General features: G+C 41.6%; 1 protein-coding gene across 1 annotated transcript in view; it reads right to left on the reverse strand.

Moving 5' to 3' along the window:
- The window catches only part of ZMIZ1 (zinc finger MIZ-type containing 1), a 312,000-nt gene that overhangs the window by 230,400 nt on the left and 55,422 nt on the right, over positions 1-26,178 (reverse strand). Inside the window, exon 2 of the mRNA XM_075154379.1 lies at positions 5,551-5,633. The gene's annotated coding sequence lies outside the window, so the exon portion shown is untranslated. The remainder of the gene's footprint in view (positions 1-5,550; positions 5,634-26,178) is intronic.

Below are 26,178 nucleotides of genomic sequence, written 5' to 3' on the forward strand. Positions count from 1 at the left end.
AAGTCAAACTAACCATTCAGTCCCTTTCCTTACATATGCTTTCAGTATAAAGACACAAATTCTTGGCTTGTAAAGCAGTTGATCTAAAAATACCCTAGAAGAACACATTTCTAATAGTTAGAAGAAAACACTAAGGAGATAAATAAGATTAAGGGGAAAAAGCAGGGTAGAGAAGTAAAATATTTGCCAGTTAGCTACAAATACTTTTGTATTGAACAAAAGTAAGTGTTCAATCAGCGTATTATTTCCTTTAGAAATACTTCTTTGCACAAAGGAATGCAAGCTAGCATCCTTCATAAGGCCGTAAGAATCTTGTCCATATCACCATAAAATAGGTTTAGGACAGGATACAGCAATCTCCCATGCAGTCACATGAAAAACAGAATACTTGAATACTGATTCCTTTTGGTCTCCCTTCAAAGCAATACTTACTTCTAAAAAAATAAATAAAATAAAATAAAAATCAGAAGCCATCTGCCAAAGGAAGTACCTCAGACTAAAAGGCCTGTCTACACTTGGTATGCATACATTGCTTTTTGTTTAGACAAAATAAAACCAGGATAAACTGCAAAGTGTCTGCAGAAGGTTCTTCTATTTTTAACCAATACTGTCCTGCCAGCATCAATTCATCCAGATAGAGAATCCTTCATTAAAAATATAATTTATTTTGGTTGCTTTTTGCTATGCTGAAGTGACATCTTTCCAGCCACTGTCAAAGGCAATTAAGAACATGGAGCTTTTGAGAACAAGTTTCAACCATGATTCCCATTGGCCTGCCTAAACAAAGTTTCCTTAGAAAGGCTTGGGAGGTCTTAGATGGCAAGGGGCAAAGCCAAATGGCATGAAAAGTATTATTCAGATATACATATTATCATTGCAAAATTAACTGTAAAAAGTCTTTGCACATTCTCATAAAGGCACAGAAGCTACAAATCAGTGAGACGTACTAAGAAACAAGATAAAACACTGGAACATCTCCAAAAAAAGGAAGCTCTTGTACACTATTTCCACTACCTGAAGAGGTGGATTTGTGTCCCTTTTTCACCTGAAACTTAAGGTGCTACAGCATTGTACTAAAAAGCACAGCACTGAAGACAACTCAAGTAAGAAGTTACCAACATTTTACTCAGTTATGCTGTACAAGATTTCTTGGGTATTTCTCCACATTTCTACATGTTCACTTTGAGAAAGAAAAGAAAAAAAAAAAACAAAAACATACACAAGCAAATAATGCTCAACTTAAAACACAGTTTGCCTTTGAATCATGGCTTACTTATACAAAAGATAACTTATAAATACTAAAGCATTCATATTCAAGCAGATCATTGAAACAGTATGTTTTTCCCCACGTATAGCAGTCCAATAGCTTCAGGACTACTTCATACCATTTCCTCTCAGTTGACTGTTCTAGCTACAGACCAGTAGGTACCACCACTCTAGACCAGACCAATCAGAAGACTTTGACCAATTATCATAGTGTGCGTTTTATGTCACAGGATCCAAGAGTTTTCTACCAATAACCACTGAAGTAAGCAGGGGGAAAAAAGGACTCTCCATTCCCCAGTCCCCACCCCAATACAAGGGCCAGAACGCCCAGAAAAGAGTGGAAACATTACCCGTTCGGCTGGCTACCTTCAGACTCAAAGCATGCCTCAACTCAGCTTTACAGATTTGAAATTGCAGAAATGCAAACAGAAGTGACTCAAACATCAGTGGCCTAGACAGCAATTGCTGTATACCCCATCTGCCTACCCCTACAGCATGGGAGCACTTCCAAAATTATCACTACAACTGCCTCAACCGGTTCTCCCCATCTTCTTTTAGACGGGAAGATGCCCATATTTTTTTACATCTATTTCTGTCAACAAAGCTGGTTTTGGGAGGGACAATTTCCCTTCCTCAAAACCTCCAGGCTTTTTTCCTGCTGTGTCTTTGCCTTACTCTTCCTACCCTAAGACCTTCCCAGCTATTCAATTCATGATTTTGCTCCTCTTCCTTCTTTCCCTTCTTCTGTTGTCCAACATTTGTGTTGCTGTGTCCACACAGGTGTGGGGGGGTACCTGCAGGAGTCAGACAATATGGCACCTGTGGCAATCAGACATTACATATTTTATTGGAACAAGACATGAGTCTTACTTTATTAAAGTAAATAATGCTACACTTCCACACCAGGAGAATATCATTAAATAATCACACTTCAAGATGGGCTTCAAAAAGTTTGGTAGGGAAGAGGAGGACGGAGCAAGGAAGCCCTTGCTCAATTCCAGACCTACCGAGGCTCGTCCTCGGAATGCCAATTCAGGGCCTGAATTTGGGGGGGGGGGGGGGAAATCTACTGTTTCATACTTTAAAGGAAAGCTCTAAGACAAACTATGCTGCCTTTTTGTAACTTCTGATGTAATTAATAATCTGACTCAGCAACAAGTCCATCTTGACATGGTTATAAACCTTCCACGGGCTGTGCCCTGAGCAGCCTCATGGAATACACAGCCACGGTGCTGGGGTGATTTTTTGCGGTGGCAAAGCTGGAACAAGCAGTTCCTACCTCTGGCCACTTGTTACCAGCTCCCCTCGCACTGCCCTCTCCCCACCCCTCCTGGTAGCATTAAGACAGCTTTATGGTACTGTGTAGCAAACAGAGTTTCGTTGAGCTAAAAATAGCCCATTCATCCTCCCCCTCCCTGCCCATTTTTGCCGGGTTATTTTTAAAACGAATCAGCTCTCTGCCCTTGTTCAACAGGCAGCTCAGCTCAGCTGGAAGGGGAAGGGAGTAGGAGGAGGAGAAGATGCATCTCTGCCAGCCCAGGGGTGTAAGAGGGACTGCCGGGTCTCCTTCAGCCACCTTGCCACTATGACATACCATATCCATGATATTACAGACTAACACAGAGCTCCTCACAATCCCAGTTTGAGCTGGTGTTTGCAAAGTCTCAACAGAACACGTGCTATTCCCACAGTTAGAAAGAAGAGGTTTGCATAATCTTAACCCTCATATCCCAGGAGCCAGAACTAATGCTGTGCTTTTCTGATTTGACTTGGGGATTCTACGCCGCCGCAGCAGGACTTAGGAAATGGCTCTTCACTGTAACCTTGTTTGAGTGCTCATCTTTTGTTTGCATTACTCTAGCTTGCAAGATGACAGCTATCAAGTCAGATTACTGAATGCCACTCACAGTGACACATGCCAAAAGTAAACCATTAAGACCGTCTAAATAGCAGAGTTACGCTTACCATGTAGGTTGCCAGGTTTTATATTAAGTAAGAAATAATTCTAGACAAATTCAGCAATTAAAGAAGTACCAAAAATCTTTTAACTTTTTTCTTTAAATAACAGATGAATTCTTAAAATTCATTGGACTGATCAGATAAAAAAACTCCTCTGAATTCCTAAAAAACTCCACACCTAAAGTGTAATGAATTTAGGCTGCCAAAACAAAGAAGGGGGGGTGGAAGGGGGCAGAGAATATATTAATTAAAAAAAAAAAAAAAGTATCCTCCTAACCCCCCTGTTCTTTCTGTGTGTTTATGAAGCCTCCGGAAATACCATGGCAAACATTCCAGCTCTACAGCAGCGAGGCCACGTGACCCGAAGGCACAGCAAGGAACTTCTTTCCCAAGTTTCTTCACGGAACAGAACAGTGATTTTTGTTTTATTTTTTTGAACCAAGATCCAAGTCTAGGGAAATCTCCAGGAAATTTTCAGGAATGCAGTTTTAAAACAGGGTGTGTTTTGGTGTGGCATTTTGTTTGTTTGTTTTTAAACTATTCGCTGCATTTCTATCCCTGCACACGTTATTTTTATAATAAAAGACCAAAGTCTTAGACCTATATTCAGGGGGCATAAAATATAGTATACTCTTTAAGGCACCACTAAAAACTATTTGCAATGTCCTCTAAATCTCTTATTAGAGTTGCAATCAGTACTATTGTATTTCTTAATATAGCCAAGATCTTTTCCCGGAGAAAATTATGGCACAGTTAAAACCTCTCCTCCTTCTAGTCTTCCAGTGTGATTCCAGTGTGATTTCAGTTAGAACTATTAATGAAAGGATTTATGCACATGAGCTTTGCCAAACATTATGAAAAAGTACTCAAAATGTGAACTTGAATAACAACCCTCCATTTTTACAAACAATCACGTGTAAGTACCTGGAAGTAATCGTTTAAAATGTAGGATGAATCATAATGTAACAGTTGAATATCAGTTGAAATTTATGTTTTGTCTTAAAACATAATAGAGGAAAGCATAACCATCCAAAAAGGAAAACAGTCCTGCAGTACAAAAGCACAGCAAATGGCAGGCACACACCACTAACTTGCTTTTATAGCCATGTCAGAAATGCTTCTAATTATCAGAGGTAAAAGAAGGATGGCATTTCTGCTGGAAGCAAGTTTTACACTTTAGTCTTTCCTCTCCTCTCTCTTTCAGTCTATAAATATTAGTCTTACACATTTTTCTCCCATACAGCTCTTGAAAAGGTTGAGTTTTTCAAGTCTGAGAGCAGACAGAAATGTTCACCAAGAAATGCCTTCAGGTCAACTGTCTGTAGCTCATCAAAGTGCAGCACTGAAAATATGGATGAGGGGGAGGAGGATTATATGAGCACGGTAGAGCACATTAAAAAAAAACAAAAACAAAAACAAAACCAAACCACTATGTTCTGATGATCATTAACTTTTTTCCTTTTGGAAATGGGTTCAGTTATCATCTATGCACCCTCAGTGGTGATGGGCACAAGGGTACTGACTCCTCCCCCCCCCCCTAATTTCAGCTGTATTCAGAACAACTACAAATACATGAAAGTGTCTTTAATGCTGTTTCCCAATATAAGGAAATGCCATGGGGATATGACAAGGAGTGAAAGTGGAGATGACCCACATAGCAGTCTAACGAAAGGCAGCTGGTCCACAAGAAAATTAAGGTGTAGACCAAATTCTTGAGAAGCTCTCAACCACACTAGAAATAAGGCAAAGATGAGATTACCTGTTGCTTTACAAAATACTTAAAATATCTAAAAAAAAAAAAAACCCCAAACAAAGCAAAAGCAGCAACAGAACAAGTTTGCAGAGAATATTTTTCTTAAGGGGGGGAGGCAACAGAAATCCTGGAGTGCCCACTCTGTGTTTTTTTTAATTCTGTACAACAGCTGGACATCAGCTATTGAACACATTATTGAAACTACTGTTCACTTCTACTCAGGGATTTCTACTTTGTTTATTATAAATGCACATTTATTGGCAGCAAGTAGAACATATTATTGCTCTGTTTTATAGCTCGAATGGCTCATGCAAAGAGTAATTTGTTTGTATTCTGTATCAGGATCAATATTGTACCAAGGATAGCCCAAGGAATGTTTATGCTGAGGGCTTTGCTTGCAGTGTTTTGTTGTTGCAATCAATTGACCAAACAGGACTGTTTCTTAAAACAACAAATAAACTTTGATAGTGACCAGATCAGCCATTAAAGCATAAAACACAATGCAGCATCTGGAAAAAGACTGAAGGCCCACAAGTGTTTTTACTGCCTGATGGTCCATAAAACTTTCTTACCTGAATATTTCCCACCGGCCTTTCTTTCTCTCGGTAGCTGGGGACTGCTTCCTCAACGCCTTCACATAACAAGATCCATTTTCCTGCAACAAAAATACAGAGACATCACGCTTCCGTTCTCCTGCATAACACGGCAGCATTCGAAGCAGCTCACTGAACAGACCTGAAATGAATGCAGAGCATTTAGAAGTCCCAGGACCAAGCCTGGAGGACCAGATCTGAGGCTGGGTCGCAGTTCAAGCCCAGCTGTGCCACCCCCAAGCTTTTGAGACTCACTCCAGCAGTTTAAGCCTTACAGGTTTTCTTGCCTTAACAATGAGAGGAGGAAAAGATAATAAGAATTCTGCTGAGAATTTTATATCAAAATTTCCTGAGCCAAATGGTAATTTTTTTTTTTTTTTCAGTTAAAGGTCATGCTGAAGTCTCTTTTATTCTCTTTACAAAGGGTACTCACTGACTGTTGTGAGCTAAGTGCCATTATAAAAAAATAAACCAACCCCCAAATTCTCCTTAAGCGAATACGCCAAACTACCTCAAAACCACCATCCTGTCTGTAGCAAAACAAAATAAGTTTATGGATTACGTTGGCACAGCACTGCGACTTCTAGGAAATGCTTTTTAATTACAAAGAAAGACTCCAAAGGGAGACAGGGGAATGTTTACAGGTAGTATGTATTTTGTTACATGCTGTTTCAGCAGGCAGACAAGGTGTCCTTACAGCCTTATACTACTAGGCTCCAAAACTCAGCAAATATTGAAGAAACATGATGACTACATTCTGCTTCTCTTTTGACTAACTTCCAAATAACTTTCATGCAAAGACTTTTCCATCAAACATGAAAAAGCAAGTACTATGGAAAAAAATAGGGCACACAGTTCACAGCCAGTCCAGGTTCCTCCTCCCCAAGGACCAGCTGTGGGAGCAGACACTTCCATAACAAGTTGTATGATGCAAAAGTCACAGGTGACTTAAAAAATGCAGAAGAAAAACCTCAAGTTATTACAAGTAACTTGTTAGTCGCATTCAATATTTATTCTGCAGTCATATTTATTCTGTTCACTGATAATTCACAAAGAATAAAAACACGTCTGAAAACTGTATGTTAGAAACAGTCATCCCACCCCGACACGTACAGTGCTACCAAGTGACCGTCTGCTTCAGACAGGAACTCTGCTGGTTTTCTTGTCTCACAACAAATGGCAGTTTTAGAGAAGTTACATATTGACAGGCACCCTGGGTGAATGACTGGCTTTTAAGGCCTCATTGAACTGTGAATGTTTTCCCCCAGAACATATTTATTCTCATCCAGAAGTTTTCCCTAGTGCTTTTGTTCTGCTTATACAAGCCACGAAAAACATGTTAATTGGTTCAGATTTAGTATGTGTTAACATGACTTTCGCAGCTAATGCAGACTGGGTCTTTAATGAAGCTGGAATTGGTTATTTATCCAACTTCTAAGTTTGTTCCTCCAAAGGATAAACTTTTTGTTCTGTCTGCCCCAGGAGCCGGGTACCATTCCAGGTACGACGGGATGGGACTTCGGCAGATCGGTCTGTAGCATTTATTTAGCAGCTTAAACTTTACCTCTCACTTCTCTCTCCTGGACACTTGCTTCCAACCCTGCATTTGTGCAGCTGTATGGTTAGCTGGATCAGGGGAACTGATTTCCTTCAGCATGTTGTCTCGTAAACAGCTGTGCCAACACAACACAGGGAGCGGGCACGGGGCAGGAGTGATCGGCCATGATGGCAGAGGGCAGAAACAGAGGCTGCTTAAACCAGCTTAAACTGCACTGCTGCAACACAAGCAGCCAACACTTCGTTCCCCTCCTCTGTGCTTTAGTTCCGCCCATCTGTAAAACTGGCACCACAATTCCTACTCTGTTTTATAAAGCACCTCTTAAAAGGGCTATCCCATTAACATATCTGTGAATTCACATTACAGACCACCCACCCCTTTCACAAATCAGGTCCAAGCCTATTCTAAGGACACTGGCACTGTCCCCACCAGCATCTGCTCCCTGGTTTCACCACGCAACCTGCTCAGGGGCTGTTCCTTCTCCCCCACCGCCGCCCCAGCCTGTTCCCGTGCCCTCACGCCAGCCCCAGCTCTGCCAGCACGCTTCACAGGGTTTTGTTCTAAACTGGAATCGGTTTCTAAAAATAAAATCAGCTTTTTATTAGAGCCTGATGTGTTCTCTCATTCTATTTCTAGGAAGATCCCCAAAACAGTCTCACTGGCACATTTTGCGGTAGCGGGCTACACCCAAAAATGAGAATAGATGGGTGGGGAAGAGGAGACAACTGGAAACACCTTAAACCCAGCATCAGCCACCCTTTCCAGGTGTGAAACCATGGCGCTGCTATTGCACAACTCGATGCCGCACAATCTCCACCCTTTTCACGTTCATGCCTGGTTCCTGACCCGTGACGCAGCTGCACAAGTGGACACTGGAAAGCACCAAGTCCTTCCTGTAGATACCCACTGGTGCCTGATAAGGGAGCTGCCGGGTGTGAATTGGCAAAGAGCGAGGAGGGGAACCAGCAGCGCTCCAGCCGGTGAATATTTTCTGCTCTTCCAGATCCAGCAGAGGGAGCACAAAAACGCAGGTTTTTTTGGCCAAATGCTTTTTTGGCTACAAGCCGCTCAATGCTTGAAATCCCAGGCACTTTGTATTAGATTATTTCCATAGTAATGCATGTGTGGTGCATTACAAGTGCATAATAGACAAAACCCTTGCTCCGAGTAGATTACACTGTAAAAATCAATATGGTGAAGGAAACGACCAACATAAGCAGGGAAGGCTGCAGATGTTGAGAGGAGGAAGGAGAAGCAACACAGCAGGGCTGCCAACTCTGGAGATTTTATTGTGTCTCCTGCAATACTAGGAATTTTTCCTAAAGCCAGCTCTCCAAAGTCTCATCGTCACATCAAAATTTCAGCTTTCAGATTTTTGTTTGTTTTAAAGGATATATCTCTAGGCTTCAAAGTTCAAAAGCAAAGCTGGTAAAGGTGATTAAGGTGAACCTCAAAGACTCAAGAACTCAAAAAGAAGTACAAGAATCCCCAAAATTTGTTGTCTATAAGTCGTGGGCAAAACCATCTCAACTCAGGGAATTTTATTTAATTTTACTTTATTTACTGCCAATTAACGTACTTTTAATTACTGTTTCAGGAGTTGAATAAAAAAAAGAGACTAAGCAGTTCAGCAGACTCTGAGGGACTCTCTTCCTCCCCATTCCCAAGGCTCAACTTCAGTCAAACACCTTTTCTCCCCCCACTTTCCTAGTCTAACCTCCCTTGTTTCCGCCATGCCTTACACTCAGTCCATCCCAACACCATTGGCAAGGCGAAAGGCAGCACAGGAGGCTGCGGGTTGTGTGTGCAATAGTTTCTGTCTGCTCCTCCTTGCTTCTCATTTGTCCTTCCACTGCTCCTTGCTGCTTCACCCGATTTCCCCTGTCCCAGCCGGGACTCCTCCTCCACTGGTCCCAGTCCCCCAAGAACATCCTCACTCTGGGCTGGGATGGCTGCAGTCCCTCAGGGATGCCCTCACTGTAGTCTGGGGCAGCTGTGGTCCCTCAGGGGCATCCCTGAAGGCAGCCCAGGGGATGGCCCCCACCCCTGCAGCCCCTGCCACCAAATCCAGCAATTTAGGCCCAATGTACCACACAGTTTCAACATTTTTCTTTTAACATGGCGCTCTGGTTCTTAGTGATTTTGCCAAGATGAATCAATGGAAAAGGGCGATATGCATAAGGAAAACACCTTTGCATCACGGCAAGTCTTAAAATTAAAGCATGTAAGAAACACTGAAGGGGGGAACTGGAAGAAATCCAACAGGGAAGCAACACAGAGTTCATCTTTAGGCCTCCTAAGCCTCAGCCATATCATTGCAATGGACTTGGGTCAAGCACAAATTACCTTCCCTGCTTTCTCACCATGCCCTGCTCCCACCCGGTGGCCACCAGCTTTTAGAGACTGAACTATTATAGATCTTTCTGAAGCCCCACGTCTCTTCCTCAGCCTTATCCTTTGAGGAAAGCAAGAGGGACTCCCAGGGTACCTCACTGTCTACACCTCAGCACTCAGCCTGTGCTGGACTTAAATAACTATAAATAAATAAAATTCTAAGGGTAACCAAGAGCAAAACCTTCAAGTTTCCATACACAAGGTACCTTGTGGTACATACCCGAACAAAATGAAGAGATAGCAAATACAAAACACGCAGAGAAATTATTGGAAAACAGAAATACTGCAAAGATAGACAGTTAAGTATGTTGTACAATCTTCTTATGGAAATACATAAGGCAGGTGCACTTCAGGGTATTTTTCTACTTTCACAAGTTATTTCCAAGTTCCAGCATTATTCTCCTTGAACTGCAGAACATGTTGAAACTCAAAATTCCTGTAAAACCACTGCGTGTCGGCAATCCCGACTTCTCATTTCTCCAGGGCTGTAACTGGGTCATAAGTGAAGAACACAAAGTGCTTCCTAAGTAAGCTTACTGGTCAACAAGAGTACTTCTGCTATACAGGAAAATTTACAAACCTCTACATAGTGTTTAAATATTATATGCAGTCCTTGTTAGGTATCATAACCCTCTATCAACTCAGGAGTTTTTAGAAACTTGGGCTTTTTTGAAATTGTAAAGCACCTCAAAATCAATACTGAGTATATGCCTGATGAGCATCAGATGCTGTCCTCTACTGAAAAAGGGGTAGTCTGCTAGTTTTATATGAAAGAGAAGCATAAAATGTTGCTAAAGTAAGCAATGCAAAGTAGGTGGGGTTTCGGAGGGGAAAAAGAGAAAGAGAGACTAAGCTCAAAGCAGGTTGGTGTGCTCCTTTCCTAGGCAGAGGCGGGGTAAGGAATGAGAGTAAAGTTGGGGAAGAACAGATCTGGGGGACGGAAGCAGAAGGGGGGCAGAGGGACTGCAGCTTCAAACTGACAACTTTCGACTTTGCCTACACCTAGACTTGGTCCTCAATAATCCTTATGAAAACACATCACACAAAAATGCAGCAGCCACATGGCTGTAAAATACCGACATTCATCTGATGGAACAGAAAGGATGAACACTCCTTCCAAACAAAGCAGCAGAAAGCCACAGAAAGCGGCCACGCTGCACCAAAACACCCCATGTTCCTCACCTGGCACCACCAAACGCATCCTCCTCCCTGCCCAGAAGCGCTCTGCCTGCCTGCCCCGCCGAGCCCTGACGTCGGCCCCCTGCCTGCGTCCCACCGGGGCTCCCCGTGCCCCCCAAAGTCCCAGGCAAATCCTTGGCCAGCACTCCTGCGCTACAGCATTTCTTCCTGAGACAGTTTGTTCCCAAAACGGGAGCAGGTTCTCGCAGGGCAGATCACAGGGGGCTGCAACGGCGAAGCTCAGTGTGCTGAATGCCGCAGCCGCTTAGACACGCCATCGAACCTGTAGTTGCTGTATTACGTTGTTACTGCAACCAGTCCTCCCAGGAGATTTTTCAGGCTCACCCTGTTAGGCAGAATGCTACCAGGGCAGAGCAAAATAAGAAAGAATTGCAGTAATAAGTGTTTTAATTTTTGCTTGGTTTTTCCCCCTATTTTTCATTAGGGTAAAAGCAAAAGTTTTGTTTCTTCAGTCACCATTTCCTCAATCAGTTGTCCCAATTTTTAACAAAATTTTACCTTTTGTTTTTTTTCTTTGCAAAACCAGAAATTAAATCCATGTCAAAATTGTATTTCACATTATTTCAAAAAAATAAAATATAACTGGAGTACACTTTTTCTCAGATGTAGGAAGCCATGAAGTTGTAATTTCCTCTCTTTGAGATGGAAGGGAATTCTAGGGTTGTGTCATACCCTCCACATGTAAGACCTAACAGCAGCAGTAAGCAGTATCATGATCTTCAGTTTACAACAACAACAAAATCCTTTGCTTCTCCCAAGTTGTTCCACAAAAATTCCGTTACTGGAAGAAGCACTTTTCCAATTCGGCTCTCTTTTCCATGCTGCATGTGAACTTAAGATGGGCCCAGTGCACCTAAAGCCACAAGGTCAACATCACTGTTGTCCATGTCTCTGCTCTCCTGCCACAACCTTGGAATCCCTCGAGTTTGCGGGGCAGGGCTGCACCTCGCCTCCCTCCCAGCCTCACACCCCAGATTTAAGGGGCTGCACAGGACTCAGCAGGCTGGACCAGGAGATCCAGCACCAGGAGGGAGGAAGGGGTGTAAGCAGGAACCGGGAAATAGGACTGGGAGGACGGGCACTTTGGTGCATCTTTATGAAGACACACGCCACAGCTTTGCTGTGAAACAGTAACTTGGTACAGGTGGCTTTGGCCTGAGCTGAAATAAGGAAGATGTGGTGTGCCTACTCTGTGCAAGGGAGTCAGCCCAGCGGAGCTGCATGCCTCGCCAGCCGGGCTGCTCCTCCTCCAGCACTCTCCGGCCTGACAGTGCCGCAGCCAGCAACAGCAAAAACCAGCCTGGGGCAGATGAATCCAAAACAAGTAAAGTTTGCCATTCGTTATCATTTCACAAGTGACCACTAATAGCTCCTACCTAGTCCGCAGCAGACAGTAGCATATAAGACCGTATCTGTTTATGGCAGAGGACTCAGCTGCCATCTCCCAGTCGTAGGATAACGAGCACTACTAACCTTGGCTGAAACTGAACCATTGTTCTGGAGATTGGACATCTCTTGTAAAATCGCATTATTAGAGACCATTTGCCATCTATTTCCATAGCAACTTTTTTAGTTTGTTTTGTTCTATTTTAGAAAAATTTTCCCCTTCCCTTTTCCTTATATCCTATTGTACTTACAGAGCCTTAAACAATAACCCACTCAGGCACAGCCATGGAAGCAGTCTGAAGGAACAAAGGCTGCTTCTGGCATAGCCAGTGCATCTGACTCTCCCTATGTACAGCTGCCTGCATATCCTCCGCGGATTTGCAGAGCACCAGAAGCTACTGATTTCCCTCTGCTTCTGCTGCGTGTTGGATACAAAATAAACTGCAGGCAGGAGTCATCTACTAAAAATTATACTTGAAGCATCGACTAAGGGTGCAGGTGAGTCACAAGCAAGTTCTGCAGCTAATCTTGCTAAAGGAATAGGTAGGAGAAGGTTGACCTGAAAAGAAAGCAGTATGCATGAACAAGACGAATTTAAAAAAAAAAAAAAAACCACACACCAAAAAAACTATAGAGATATATATATCTAACTCCAGGGAGGCAGTGCAGTGGAAGCAGAGTGTCTCAGGCTCTGCTAAAGAAGATTATTGCCACATCTAGCAGTTAGCACCCACCCAAGTAGTGTGCCATCAACTTAATTCTCAAACGAGACTAGCAGAACAGCGAGACAGGATTAGACATGCTTGTTTTTAACCATTCATTTCTTTCTCTGGTGGAATACTATCAGCACAGCATTGGCATCAAAATTACTACCCTTCAGACTGTGCAGAGCGCATTTTTAATTTTATATGTAGCAGTTATGTCATATGGGGTTATTTATTTTTTAATTTAAAGTGGTAAAACATATTTAATCTGTTTTGAGAAAAGAACAAATTGATTTAGCAAGCAGTTCAAGGCTCTCCCTGGAGACACTCAACCACACTCAGCAATCTGGATTTAAGTTGAGACTTCACTAAAGTCATTTTAATTGTAGGTCATAAGAAATGTCAAGATATAAAACACAAACGAAAACTAAAAATTAAGCCATCATCTCTGCGAGTAACAAATGTTTTATATTTGGCAGTAGAATATTTTTTTATATCTTTATGGCATTACTATTAAGCACAGTAGCAGAACAAACGGCTTAGACCTGCATGTAAAACGTGCATTATTTTTGCGGGGGGGGAGGGGGGGGGGGAGGACACAAAACCTACATTAAGGGAAAAATACTGGGGTGAAAGAAATTTTAAAAACTACACTTCTGATGGTGGTGGTGTATCTGTTCCACTTTGTTTCATTACACTAAACATGTTTTTTTTATAAACAAAAAGTTCTGTTTCATCTTGGTCAGAAAACACTCTTCCCTAATACAGCATGAAAGAAACAGGGTTGCGTATACAGCAATACACATATGCAGAAAGGGCGCACAAAAGTGAGGAAAGATGGTTTTTAAAGAAAACTTTAAAAAACAAACAAACAAAAACCCACAAAGCCTTAAACACTTTCAGAGCTTTGTGCCCAGGTTTCATAAGGAAAAACTCTTCATTTCTTCTTAACTAAAAAGTGCTTTTTAAACAGTTTTTTCATGTGGAAAGTACCCCTGACTTCTGTCCTGCAGTTTTGAGCTGGATCCCCCATTTACTAAAACCTTTTGTTGAACTTAGCTGAAATCCCAAAAATTTTCCTTTCTCCACTTGCCTCAAATAACGATGACAAAAGAAGGCTCTGACCTTAGCAGCAGAAAGCAAAAACCCCTCCAGCTCAACTTCTTAAAACAGAGGAAGTTAAAAATTAAGTGCATTCATTTTCAAAACCAAAGAATAGCATCTAAGAGCTCTTACTAAAGTATCTAAAGAAAACATATATAACCTATCTCCTTCTCCCACATTCTCCTATCTGAAATAAAGTTTAAAGGTCAGCAATGTGAAATAAGGGGCAGATTTTTTTACCATCCCTGCCTAATAACCTTTTAAACTTGATCAATATACAAATTTCCATTCCTGCCATTATCTTCCACTCATGGGAGCAGAGACAAGAAGGGTATTTACCCCTTTTAGTTAAATCAGAATGGAACTCACCAGTAAACAGATATTTCAACAGAAAGCAGTTCACGCGATGTGCTAAAGACCCACATGTGTGTGGAAGGAAAAAAAAAAAAAGTAATTTTAACATCCTATATTGCTGCCAGTCAACTCATTAGTTAAAAATTACAAACACTAATTTAATTGGTTTTAGCCACTGTCCCTAGCTGGTGTGCCAAAACCTACGGATGAACATGTATCTCTCTGAACATGAAGCTAGGCATTTCACGCAAGTTCAAATCTATCCACTATCAAGTCCTTTTTCTTGACTGCCTTCACATCAGCTCACTGACTACTACCATACTCTAACCACCTTCTTCTTAAGATCAAAAGCCGTGTACGTGCGCATACATGCAAACCCACGCATGCTGTAGCACAGGGGCTGTCGCCTGCTTTGCCTGTATGAGCAGTGCTGTCATGCCAGGGAAGCGAAAGGCAGGAAAGCTGCAACACCGCGACCCAAGTAAGATGCAGGCAAACAATTTTACAGATCCAAGACTTTTATGCAAATTAACGTCATGGAAATAAAAGCACCGAAAGGAATAATTGCACAGATGCCTCAGAGGAAGAGTCGTGTCTTGGGATTTAATAGCTGGAAGCAGTCTTCCCCCCCATCTTCCCTGTAAGTCATTTGGTCGCAGCAGATGAGTGCTCCTTGCTGTCTATCACACAAGCCGTTATGCAAGTAGTCCCAAACTGGTAGCCCTGGATCCTGGTTTTCTGGTCCCCTGGGGGGCTGCAAGGCAGGGTCCAGGGCCCCCCCTCATGCCAAGCCCTGCCAGGCTGCCCACGCTGAAACTCGAGGCCATCGGCAGCTGGGAGAGGCAGCCAAGAGCAGGCAACATTGCACAATTTGTGTTCTGTGTGGACATCTGAGCTGGAAAGACAGACATTTCAAAACAAGCTGAAGTTTGCCTCAGGATCTTCTAAGTTTTACTGCAGGCTGTTCTTAAACTCTTCCACTGATAGCATTTGTAAAACCTGGATTGATTTTCTGTGACACTGAAACGGGGGGGGAGAGACCCTAAACAAAACCCCAGCTCTGCCTCACCGACTTCACTCCTCACATCCCCATAAACATCCGCTCGCTTCTCTCCTGTCCTCGAAAGCCCTTTCTCTCCAACATGCCAAAAGCTTTTAACCCATATTAAAGGCACTAGCATCCAGCCCCCCCTCCAAACAGGCACTGCTGTGGCAAAGCCACTACTCTGTAGGAGGCGAGCCCTGGAAAACCTTGCTCAGACACTTTGAGATGTGGCTGCCACTGACTGTCCGCCACGGCCCCCGACGGAGAGGAGGCTGCCCGCAGCGGAGCTGGCCGGGGGGCTCGTAGGTGCACCTCCGCTTGACGCGTGCACGGGGTGGTGCGGTCAAGGAAAGCGCATTTTCCTTAAGAAAGTGGACGGAGAGTTTCAACAACCGAGGCAGAGGCAAACATTGCCTTCTGGCAGCTCCTCTCCGGGGGTGGGATGGACATCTGAGGAGGGGTGAATTAGAGGGAGAACAGCTGTTTGCTCAGCAAATGAGTCACAGGACTCGCTATTAATTCGTCCTCCCAAGAGAATATGCCCCCATGCCAGCCCACCCACCATCCTATAAAACAAACAAACATATAATGGAGGTCAGGGAGGGGGAGCTCAGTAAGAGGAAAGGAAAAAAGGGAAAAAAATACCCAAGCGTTTAATATTTACATAGGAATGAAATGTTTCATTAATTACATACAGAATCAATTTGCAGCTATTTTCCTTAAATTTCTCAGTCAAACCCACAGATTTGAAGCACTTTGAACTGTGCTGCACCACTAATTGTGGATGAATATTTTAGATCAGACTTGAATCACTGTACTGCACACACCAAATGAACTAATAAGCTGCTCATGTGTGGACTACTAATGTATTTTCTTTCTTTCCTAGACAGATGGAGTGCAGTCTAAAATCAGTTGAATTGGCTACTGGGAATCTTCAGAAAGGCTTAGAAAAATCTTTAGTTCTACTGTTTTATTAAAAATACCACTCAATAGCCTGCATGCATTAAAAAGGAGCCAAGAAGATGCAGAAAAACCCAAATAAGTTTACAAAGATACGAAGGAAGAGTTGGACATTTCACATGACTATAGCAACCTCCAGAGAGTGACAATGAATAGTGCATTGTGAAATGTTATTACAGGACTATTGAAAAGATGGACATCCTTGCCATCTATATGATATTTATCACAATACATCCATTTACGGGCAGTCATTTTAAATCACATATAGTGGCATATCAGTTCTGTAATCTGACAGATGTGTTCTAGTTTACAAAAGCATCTGTTGAGTCATCAGGACATCAGAATAGTTAATTGCACTTTGGGGATGCTTTCAGAGATTAAAAGTTCCCTTACTTCAAGCAAATTTTAAGTGTCCTCATAGATTTTCAAAATTAACATATGCACCCACACTCCAGCAAAATTAATGTATGAAATGTAAAGAATAACTTCCTTAAGGGATTATCTGTTTTCTTCCGCCTCCTGGACGCCCTGCCTCACACGGTGCTCAGCAACGTGGAACAGAAAACAAGGATATAACTTGAATCACGCCTAATTCTGAAATATAAACTAAGACATGGCCTACACTGGCCAGGCAAAGAATGCAGAAGAAGCTGCCTTCAGTCAAGAACTTTTAAAAAATACGTAGCAGCTGAAAACTGCTAGATGATGTCTGCCATCTCTTTTTGGCAAAATGCTTATAATTGTATTTCAGAAGCTTTTATTACTGTTTATTCTAAAAGAAATGCTGTACAGGCTGTATCTTTCACCACCACAAGAGTATGAGACAAGCCAGGAGAACCACCCACAAGATGAAACATGGGCTGAACGACATTAAGCCATCCCCCCATTTGAAATTGTACCAATTGCTTCTTATATGCAGCTAGGGATTGGAGGCAAGCAATCTCCATTCACACACCTAATTATCCAAATATTTGAATTAAAAAGATCAAAAAACCTTGTGGAAGACTCCTATGAGTTTTCAACACGTTTGAGCAGATTACATCTTTCCCATGCTTCCAACCTGAATTTCCTTGCAACCTTCTGGCCTTCATAGCAGTAGAAGGACTAAGAAAACATATTTCTTAGGAAGAAGGATCCATCGCATAAACTTTGATTTAAAACAATTTAGCAGTGGATTTTTTGTTTGGTTGGTGTTTTACCAAAAAAACAACACGACAAAATGAACCAACCAAAAAAAGGTATAATCTACTGTTTCTCAGACATGACTGAATCTGTCTGGTCTGTAACTCACAAACCACAGGGTTCCCATGATTAATTTAACGAGCTATTTGATTTCACTCTAGAAGCAATCATAAAGCTAAAGTGCGAGTGCATAACTAAGAGCACCATTCAAGACTACAGATACCACCACCGCATCAGGGTTTTGCTTCCTATAAATCCTAAAGCGACAGCACACCTCAGTCTAACTAGACTGTTATTCTTTAGTGCGGAGGAAATCAAACTTGAAGTGAGAGTGTAAAAGTTGAGACAAGCACTGCAATCGTGACTATGCTCTAAAAAGGTCCCTCATACTTTTGAAGTTACAGCATATTCCCTTGCTGCTAAACCAAACTGAGACTGCTGTCTCCGTTGCATTAAATTATTAGCTAATTAGCCCTGAGTAAGGACAACAGTGTGTTGATGCTGGCAAGCTGTGAAAAGAACACTTCAGCAAGGAAGATCAATAGCATTTTTGTCTGGCTTACAATAAGAAAACTGCTGGCCCAGGTTATGAGTTTAAGCCATTTTTCATTTGGCAGACAAGACAGCACTAGTGACAGAGCAATGCAGTAACTTTATGATAGGCTGCTGCTCCTGCAGACAGCAGGACCATAAACAGGCATCATTTTTAAAGCCTGGAACAATCCATTACTTAGACAGAAACCACCTGACCTTTTATAATATTTAGACATTCCTACACAAAAAATGAAAATCAGAAAACAAAACAGAGGGAAAATCAGGAGGATTACTGTCCTGTAAAACAGAAGGGAATATGAGCTGTTTGAAAGTCAGTATTTAAAGTAGCAAGCTTCTGTGCTATTTGGGAGATCACACTAAAGCCACAAAGTTGGCACCAGGTAACTACTTACCCCTTCAAAGAAAAAAATGTTATTGGGGATCAGTTCTTCATTCATGCAATTTTCTTATCTCTAGGTTATCTGGCATAACAAAAGAGCCTATTTATTAATCTTTAAAAAAAAAAAAACCACAAACAAACAAACCACTTCAATGTGTCCTTAAAACACTAGATGAGTCACTTTAACACCTGCAATTAGTAAGCATTTGAGAGAATACAGTTATAAGTGGGTGGTTATTTTTCCCATATTGCGATATACACACTGTAGCATTTGCACGTATGGTTTGTTATTCTGCACCAGTATTAGGATTGCCAATAGTGTTCCACTATTTTAACAAAGGCAAAAGAAAACAAGAGGAAGGTTTTATAATTCTAGTGTTTTTATGGTAAGACCTCCAGTTGAAGAGAATGTAAAGGATAGCACCTTAATAAATTCTTCAGGCCAGATCTTCAGCTGAGGACACAGGTGGAGCATCTGGCCCTATATTTACAGTCGTCTTTTTACTATAAACACGAAATAACCACAGAACATAGTGAATTAATCATACAACCAGCTTGCCTCTGCCTCCCCATCTGAGGCTGGTTTGTGCAATTACTAGAGAAGTATCTGCTTAAGCAGGAAACTAATTTTACAAAAGCACATTGGGTTTGCAGGCTTTCAATACTTTTTGGTTGCTGCAAGTAACTAATTAATGTTAACGTCAACATAAAGGATAGAAGAAGGAAGAAAATATTAACGAGCACAATATAAAAACTGAGCTGGCTGCTTCTTCCCCATACAGTACTACCATGCAACTGGCTTCTAGTCCATGCCTGAAAAATGAGTTGTTATTAATTTGGTCACTAATTTTACCTTGCATGATGTAACCAAACAGCTCTACATTTTCCCCTTAACAAATGCCAATTATGCTCAGCATTAGTTTAAAATACAGCAGAATAGCGCACAAACCAGAAGTCTTTTGACTGGGCTCCGCTCGTGCTAAGAATAACTTGGCACACACGTACACGATGCTAAATCTGCCAATGATCTGCTTTGCTCCAAAACTAACCCCCCTGCGCCTTCTACAAGATCCTATATACATCAAGCTGTGTTAAAGCAGGAAAACTAGGTATTGAATCTATTTTTAAAAGAAACTGAATTTCTTTAAACTCAAAGGCGAAGGATGGTTTCAACAGTTTCACATTTATAATCTCACCTCTTTTCAGCATGCACAAGGGCTCTTTATACCCAACCGCGCTTAGGCATGCTGGCCGCCACCCTGCCAGCCACCAACACTTGGTTTCAACCCAGACGCTCTGCCAGCCTACTGCAAAATCACTGGCGCAAACACACAAAACAACAGCCCACAATTCTGATTCACAGGACACAAAATAGCCTTAGAGGTGATGCCCCCGTGATCAGGCTAAACAAGACGCTAAATAAACTCAATGGCTTGGGTTTTATCATTTGTTTTTTGTTTTTGTTTTGTGGTGGGTTTTTTTAATAAGCTTACCATGTTTTTGGTCGCAAAACCCCCATGCATTTGTAAAAAAATAAAAAATTGCAGCACTCAGGAAATAATTACCGATGCTTCTTTTACAGTGCCTCAATGACATTGTTTCAATTTTAAGATAATCCAAAACATTTCACTCATGCCGCGGCGCATGGATGCAGGTAGCGACCCCACGCTGGCCGTTCCAAAATGCCGGCTCAGCCTCAGCACACTGGGGACACACATCCCATTTCACCTGACTGCTGCCTCCAGGAAGGAGGGAAGGGGACTGGGTCTTCTGGAGCTTGGCTGCATGGACCCAGGGTTGGGAGGAGCAATCACACAACCTGGCATCGGGCTACCCGAGGAGTGTGTTCAAAGGGAGGCAAGAGCATCTGCCTAGAGTAACGGGTAAGAGAGCCCCTCACCCTCAAGGAGTAGGAGGCCATGCTCCTCCTGCGCCCAGAGTGATTATTACTTGTTTTGGTGCAATGACTCCCTACTATGTATTTTCTTCAGCCATCCAGCCACTTTTATCCCATTCCTTCACTGAGCATACTCATGTATTTCCGTTTCTTACGCTTTTTTCTTCTTTTCCCTATTGGGAAAAGATTGGATCCAAGTTCCAATACACTATTTCCTTCTCAGCAAGGCCCTCACCACGACCCTGACTGTTTCTTATTTTTTCCTCTGTCCCATGTAAGATCTAAACCACACCCTTCATTCCAGACTGGCCTCTGCAGATTCCTGTTCTGTCCCTTCTTTGATCAAATTCCCTGGACTTTCTGTACGAAGAGTTTTAGTCAATAGAGACATTAACTCTCCTTATTGCTATTGTACTATTAAAATATGATCTTTGTCTGAAGACAGCACCATGTGAACAGCTTCATAGACTTTAATATTACCACCCATGAAGTGAGACCCCATTGAGGACCTCCACAATTTCTTGTTGAAGAAATTGTGCATAACCCACAAATACAAATGACCATGCAGCAACTTTGTTACTGTTCAAGAGGTTAATTAAGTTGACGGGAAAGAAAACCAGAGACAGGCTTCCAACACCACACCAAACTTCCTTGTCGTTACTGCTCCAGACTCCAGATTAGCTACAAAAACCATACACAACACCTTATTATCTATTTTTCTTCCCTACCAAAATCTTGCTTGAAAAAGCTATGTCTTAACCCTTGCTTCACATCCATCCAAAAAAGAAAACCAACTCTTTACTTTGTATTTTGGATATTGCATTCACGCGAGATACACCTATTTCAACTAGACTTTGCCACTGTAATAAAGCTATGAACTATTAGTTGGATATTAAAGCATTTGTGTAAGGTACCATCTCTTCTTTATGTAGAGTGCCGCGATCATATTTAACTCCATAATGGTGACCAGAAGGCAAGATCACAATGCATATATTAATAACACAAATATGGAGACTAAAATAGCACATTCACATTACACATTGTTCATACTACCATCCACCAGAGCCAATCCTTTCGAGTGTAATAAAGTGAAGGTATTATAATTAGAGAGCTCATAATGCCATTTAATCAAGTGTGGAGCTGGAGCACAGTGGGTTGTATACCAAAGACAAAACCACATGAAGCAGTACAATACTGAGTGCAAGAAAGGGCACCCACATTTTTCAGGGAAAATAACAAGTTACTACAAAGCCATGTTTGTTTTCAAGTACTCAATCAAGAGAGTTTGCATACTAGGTAATTTTACATCATGAAAGTAAGTTATTTCATAAACTGCAAATGAGGTACGACCACAAAAATGTCTTTTGATTCTTACAGACAGAAAAACCCAGATTTGAGCTCTCAATTTGCGAATTAATTCTTCATAGTTTTACTGGAAGAATTAATTATACTTCAACAATATTATAATTATTTTTCTACTACTGCTTATTATTTACAAAGTGCTTTACAATAACTAACTAGTTTCCACGACACCTCTAGAAGTCTCCAGGTAGTGAGGCTGAGACAGGAGTATCCTGAGCTATCATCAGCAGAACAGCAAGGGCTAAGTGAAGTCAGGAGTAAAACTGAGGACTTTTCCATAATCAGGCCATTTTCCTTGGGGTCACGGTATCCTTGGCACACCTAGCATGAGATGCTTCTCACAACCAAGATCAATGTTACAACAGCTCCTTCCTGTGTCTCAAAACCAGACTGGGAACTACCCTGATCCTCTTCCATGAAACAGAAAAATGTTTTTTGTTTTTGTTTTGTTTTTAAAAAAAAGGTAGTTGGAAATCACCCTTGTAAATGAGAGGGATCAGACACTCACTCGTGTGTTTTAGATTAGCCTCCTGACCAACCTGAAAGACCTTGCACATCCGCCCGCCCAGGACTCACGTTGTTGGTTGGCAGGAGTGAACACATCACACAAGGAAGGACCCTAATGACAAGGGTTGCAGCTGCTACTCATTCCCCTTCTGATACACCACAGATGTCCAGCGTTATTCTCTATAGAAACAGAGTAAAGACTACTCCTGTCCTAAGTAGCCCTTGTTTTAACCATACCATAACATTTTTAGGAAAACATGAAAAATAGTTTCCGTTTTATGTATGGAGAAACTTGCTTGACAAAAACAGTAGGTCAGGAGCACAACCACTGAACACTCCCAGAAAAATGTGGGATTTGGGGTACAAAGCGTTATAGTACAACTGTTATTTATTTCACAGATGCAGCTAAGAAATCCTACAGACCTTAGCTTGATCTTGATTTGGGGCCTTCAAAGCCCAAATATGATTTTTCATTATAATACATAAGTAACAATATATATACCTAATGTATGTGTCCAAGCTACCAGGTATGTGTAACTTCACATACAAGTAACATCAGGAAAATTAAAGTGGAAAAATGGTGCGGCAGCACAGAGTTTCAAAAACTACTCTCAGGCAAGACGCGTCTTCAGACTGAAGCGTTATTTAAAGATTCATTACGTATATAACAGCACATTTTCAAATGACCGCGTATCAAGAAATAAAAAGGTCCGAATTAAAACAGGGTCTTGAATTAACACCCATTAAGGTTGCAAAAAAGATTCCCATTGGCTTTGGACAGCGTCGGGTCGTACCCTAGTCACACTACTACGTAAGTTTTCTGTGCCTTTCAGCTTATTTGTGTGACAGTTACACAGCTAGCCATTCCCAAAATAGCAAGATAGGAGCTTCCCTCTGCCTGGATATTCTTTATGGACAACAGTTTGACATTCCTAATGGCTAAAAAAGGACTTTGCAAACTAGAAATCAATTTTACCATAACCTGTAGAGTCCCACTCAACCTTTGCCATCTCCAGAGAAGCACTGTGATCAGGAGCCATTTATTTTACCTTATTTTCAAAGTTTTACAGACTGGTTTCTTCCTTCCCTGCCGATCATGCTCAAGTCCTCTTTCATAATTGCATGTCAAAAGGAAGAAAGTTGCAGAGATCACATGCATTTATCACTTATTCCCAAATAGCTCATTAATTTAAGAATTTGTATTGATCTCGTTGGATCATTTACACATTAAAAATACTCGGATGCTTAAGGTCTGTAGGAATGAGCAACCTAAAACTTACCCTATTATCATGGAGGAGAAATGAGATGGTTGCTTTGTTTCTTCCTTTAGAGCATTAATTTACATAAGATTTAGGAAAACTTTCCCCTCAACCGTACTCTAAAAATTTTCCTTAAAATGTGGAAGAAGGCTCAATATGCATAAGACAAATACAAATCAAAGTGCACCAAACAAAGGGCAGGACAAATAGTTTAATCCTCACTCCACAGATAAACACTATAATTTACAGCTTTGAAATGGATGAAACACAAGTCTATTCTTTATTAGTGGAGATAAATGTTTGTCACCTTAATCTCCAATATGCTATTCTTCTGTAACTATGGGCTATATTCCCAGGTCAATCTGTGGGAGATTTAGGCAGACGATGTTAATCCTAGTGCAAAACTTAAGGAACATGAATCAAGTCAAAGTGTTGCAGAACATTTTAGCCACAAGCAGTAGCTCCCATCAAACAGGACATAGTCAAGATAAAAATCATGCTGTTCTAATATCCTTAGGGCTTTATCCTGCCAGCACTAACTGATAGTGTTGCTTATGAGAGAACAGAGCAACAGTAAGGACAAAATCGTATCTCAAATCCTTTATTGAAGCGGGTCATTTTAATGAACACTTCATCTCTACTGCTTTTGACTGAAACTGTGCCACGATATTAAACAGTTTAGATTCCCACCCGTTTCACACTGCTTACGTGGGCAGTGTTGATTCTACAAACATCCCGCAGGACCATTTACACCAAAGAGTATGTCTGCTATACTGATTACAGACTTCAAATGCCATTCATGTCTTTTTCTGAAAGGCTGCAGCACCTTGGTTTTAAAAAAATCAAGCTTTTTAAGAGATGCAAACTGGCAATCTCAAAAATCAGCACCCAAATCTAAACCTGGAATTCCTATTTCCTGTCCTTTTAATAAAAAAATTTCATTTTATTAATTTCTATTGCTCTATTAATTTCTTTTTAAAATATTATCCTTTTATTTGCACCATAGTTCCTTGTTAATGCTTCAGTCAACGTGAAAACCAGAGACAGTTGTTTGACACAAACTAAAACTGTTTAACATCCATTTCAAATAAATGGGTATTATACACATAAACGCATTGCATCACACCTCTTAATTTTTTTTTTTTCAGTCATTCTAATTTTCCCTAAGGCAAGACATTAGAATAATCACTTTATTGTTACATTTACTGACAGTGACCCTCAGAAAGTGGTAACATTTTGATCCCATTTGATTACATTAGTCTTAATAAATCCTAACAGAAACACAAGGAAATCTGCTTTCTTATCACTCATTAATTTCAGCAGTCACTATAACTTAACCACTCAAAGGGCTTTAAAGCACACACCGAGTACAAATGAAAGAGAACTTGCACTACCTTTGACTTACACCTTTAATCCTGTTCACTGAACTAATTTAGGGTAACTCTAAAAACGGAGTCCCAAGCGTCCCAAGACAGTTGTCACAGTGCCAGCAGGGGTTAACACTGCTACGATGCTGACAACGCAGCAGCAGCCCACGGGAGACAAGATCCAGGAAGCTGTCCCACCCAAGAGCTCACAGCCTAAGCAAAACTGAATGGACTGGATGTACCTGGAAGCCCATAAAATCAAATAGACTATTATTATTGACTTACTCCTTGCTGACACTGTGGAAGTATTGAGTCGTTAGGCAGGATTTGAGCAGAGCAAGCAGGGAACGGGGCATCTTATAAAGAAGCGTGTCCCATGTGCAGAAGCTGATGCCAGCAAAGGCGTGAAGACTGTCATGGGAGAAGCAGGTGGCCAGAGCATCAAGCCTCACGCTGCTGAAAGAACAGCCTTCTGGCAAGGACGGTCACCTACAGATGCTCACATCCACTATGCCCAAGATTGCTCTGGCGAGTCGAAGAGAAGTGTGCAGCTCCGGTGGGTAGCTGTCATCTATATTTCCCCACCTGATGCCACCTTTGGAAAACAGAGATCATGACGTGGGAAATCAGAGAAGCCCACAAATGAGCCAACTGTGCTGAAATCTGGTTTGACTGCAGAGGTCAGGACAGCTCATCAGCCAGCTGCTCTGCTATGTAAGTGTAACGAGACACCCGCAGCTTGCTGCCCCTCCAGTGTAATTGCACATCTTGTTCTTTGTAATCATGCTTACCACTCATACACTGCTGTAGAGACATAACTAATCCTCACAGATCCCACTGAGAGGCAGGCAGAAAAGTATTACCATCCCCATTTTACAGATGGAGAGAAATATATATTACCTACAGGAGTCAGTTAATGACTGGAATAACCTGATGCACTTCTGCAGGCCTGGGAGGATTCAGCCTCACGCGTGCCGGCAGCCAACTTGGCCAGCAGAGGTCAAGTCATTTGTCAAAAGCCATAGGGCGTTACTGCGAGACACACGAAAAGTCTCACGGCACTGAAGCCAGCTTTGTTCTCAGATCACCTTGCAAACCGTACCTGATAAATACCTGCGGTGGGTAGGGTTTTTTGGGGGGTGGGTGTGGGTGGAGTTTTTTTGATGTTGTTTTGGGGTTTGTTTGTTTGTTTTTAAACCAACCCACAAGGGATTCTAATTAAGAAGAAGCCCAAATAAAACTAAACCTTTTGCTAGAGTTCCCCAAGTGGAAGGAAAGAAAATCCCCACAATTTGATTAATTCCGAAAATAATTACAAATATTATTTGTTTTCTGCAGCATCCAGAAAATACCATGGTAGCTGCTGCCCAAAGACAGTTACTTACAAACGAAAT

Source organism: Calonectris borealis, chromosome 7, assembly GCF_964195595.1.
Source record: "Calonectris borealis chromosome 7, bCalBor7.hap1.2, whole genome shotgun sequence".
NCBI classification, from domain to species: Eukaryota; Metazoa; Chordata; class Aves; order Procellariiformes; family Procellariidae; genus Calonectris; species Calonectris borealis.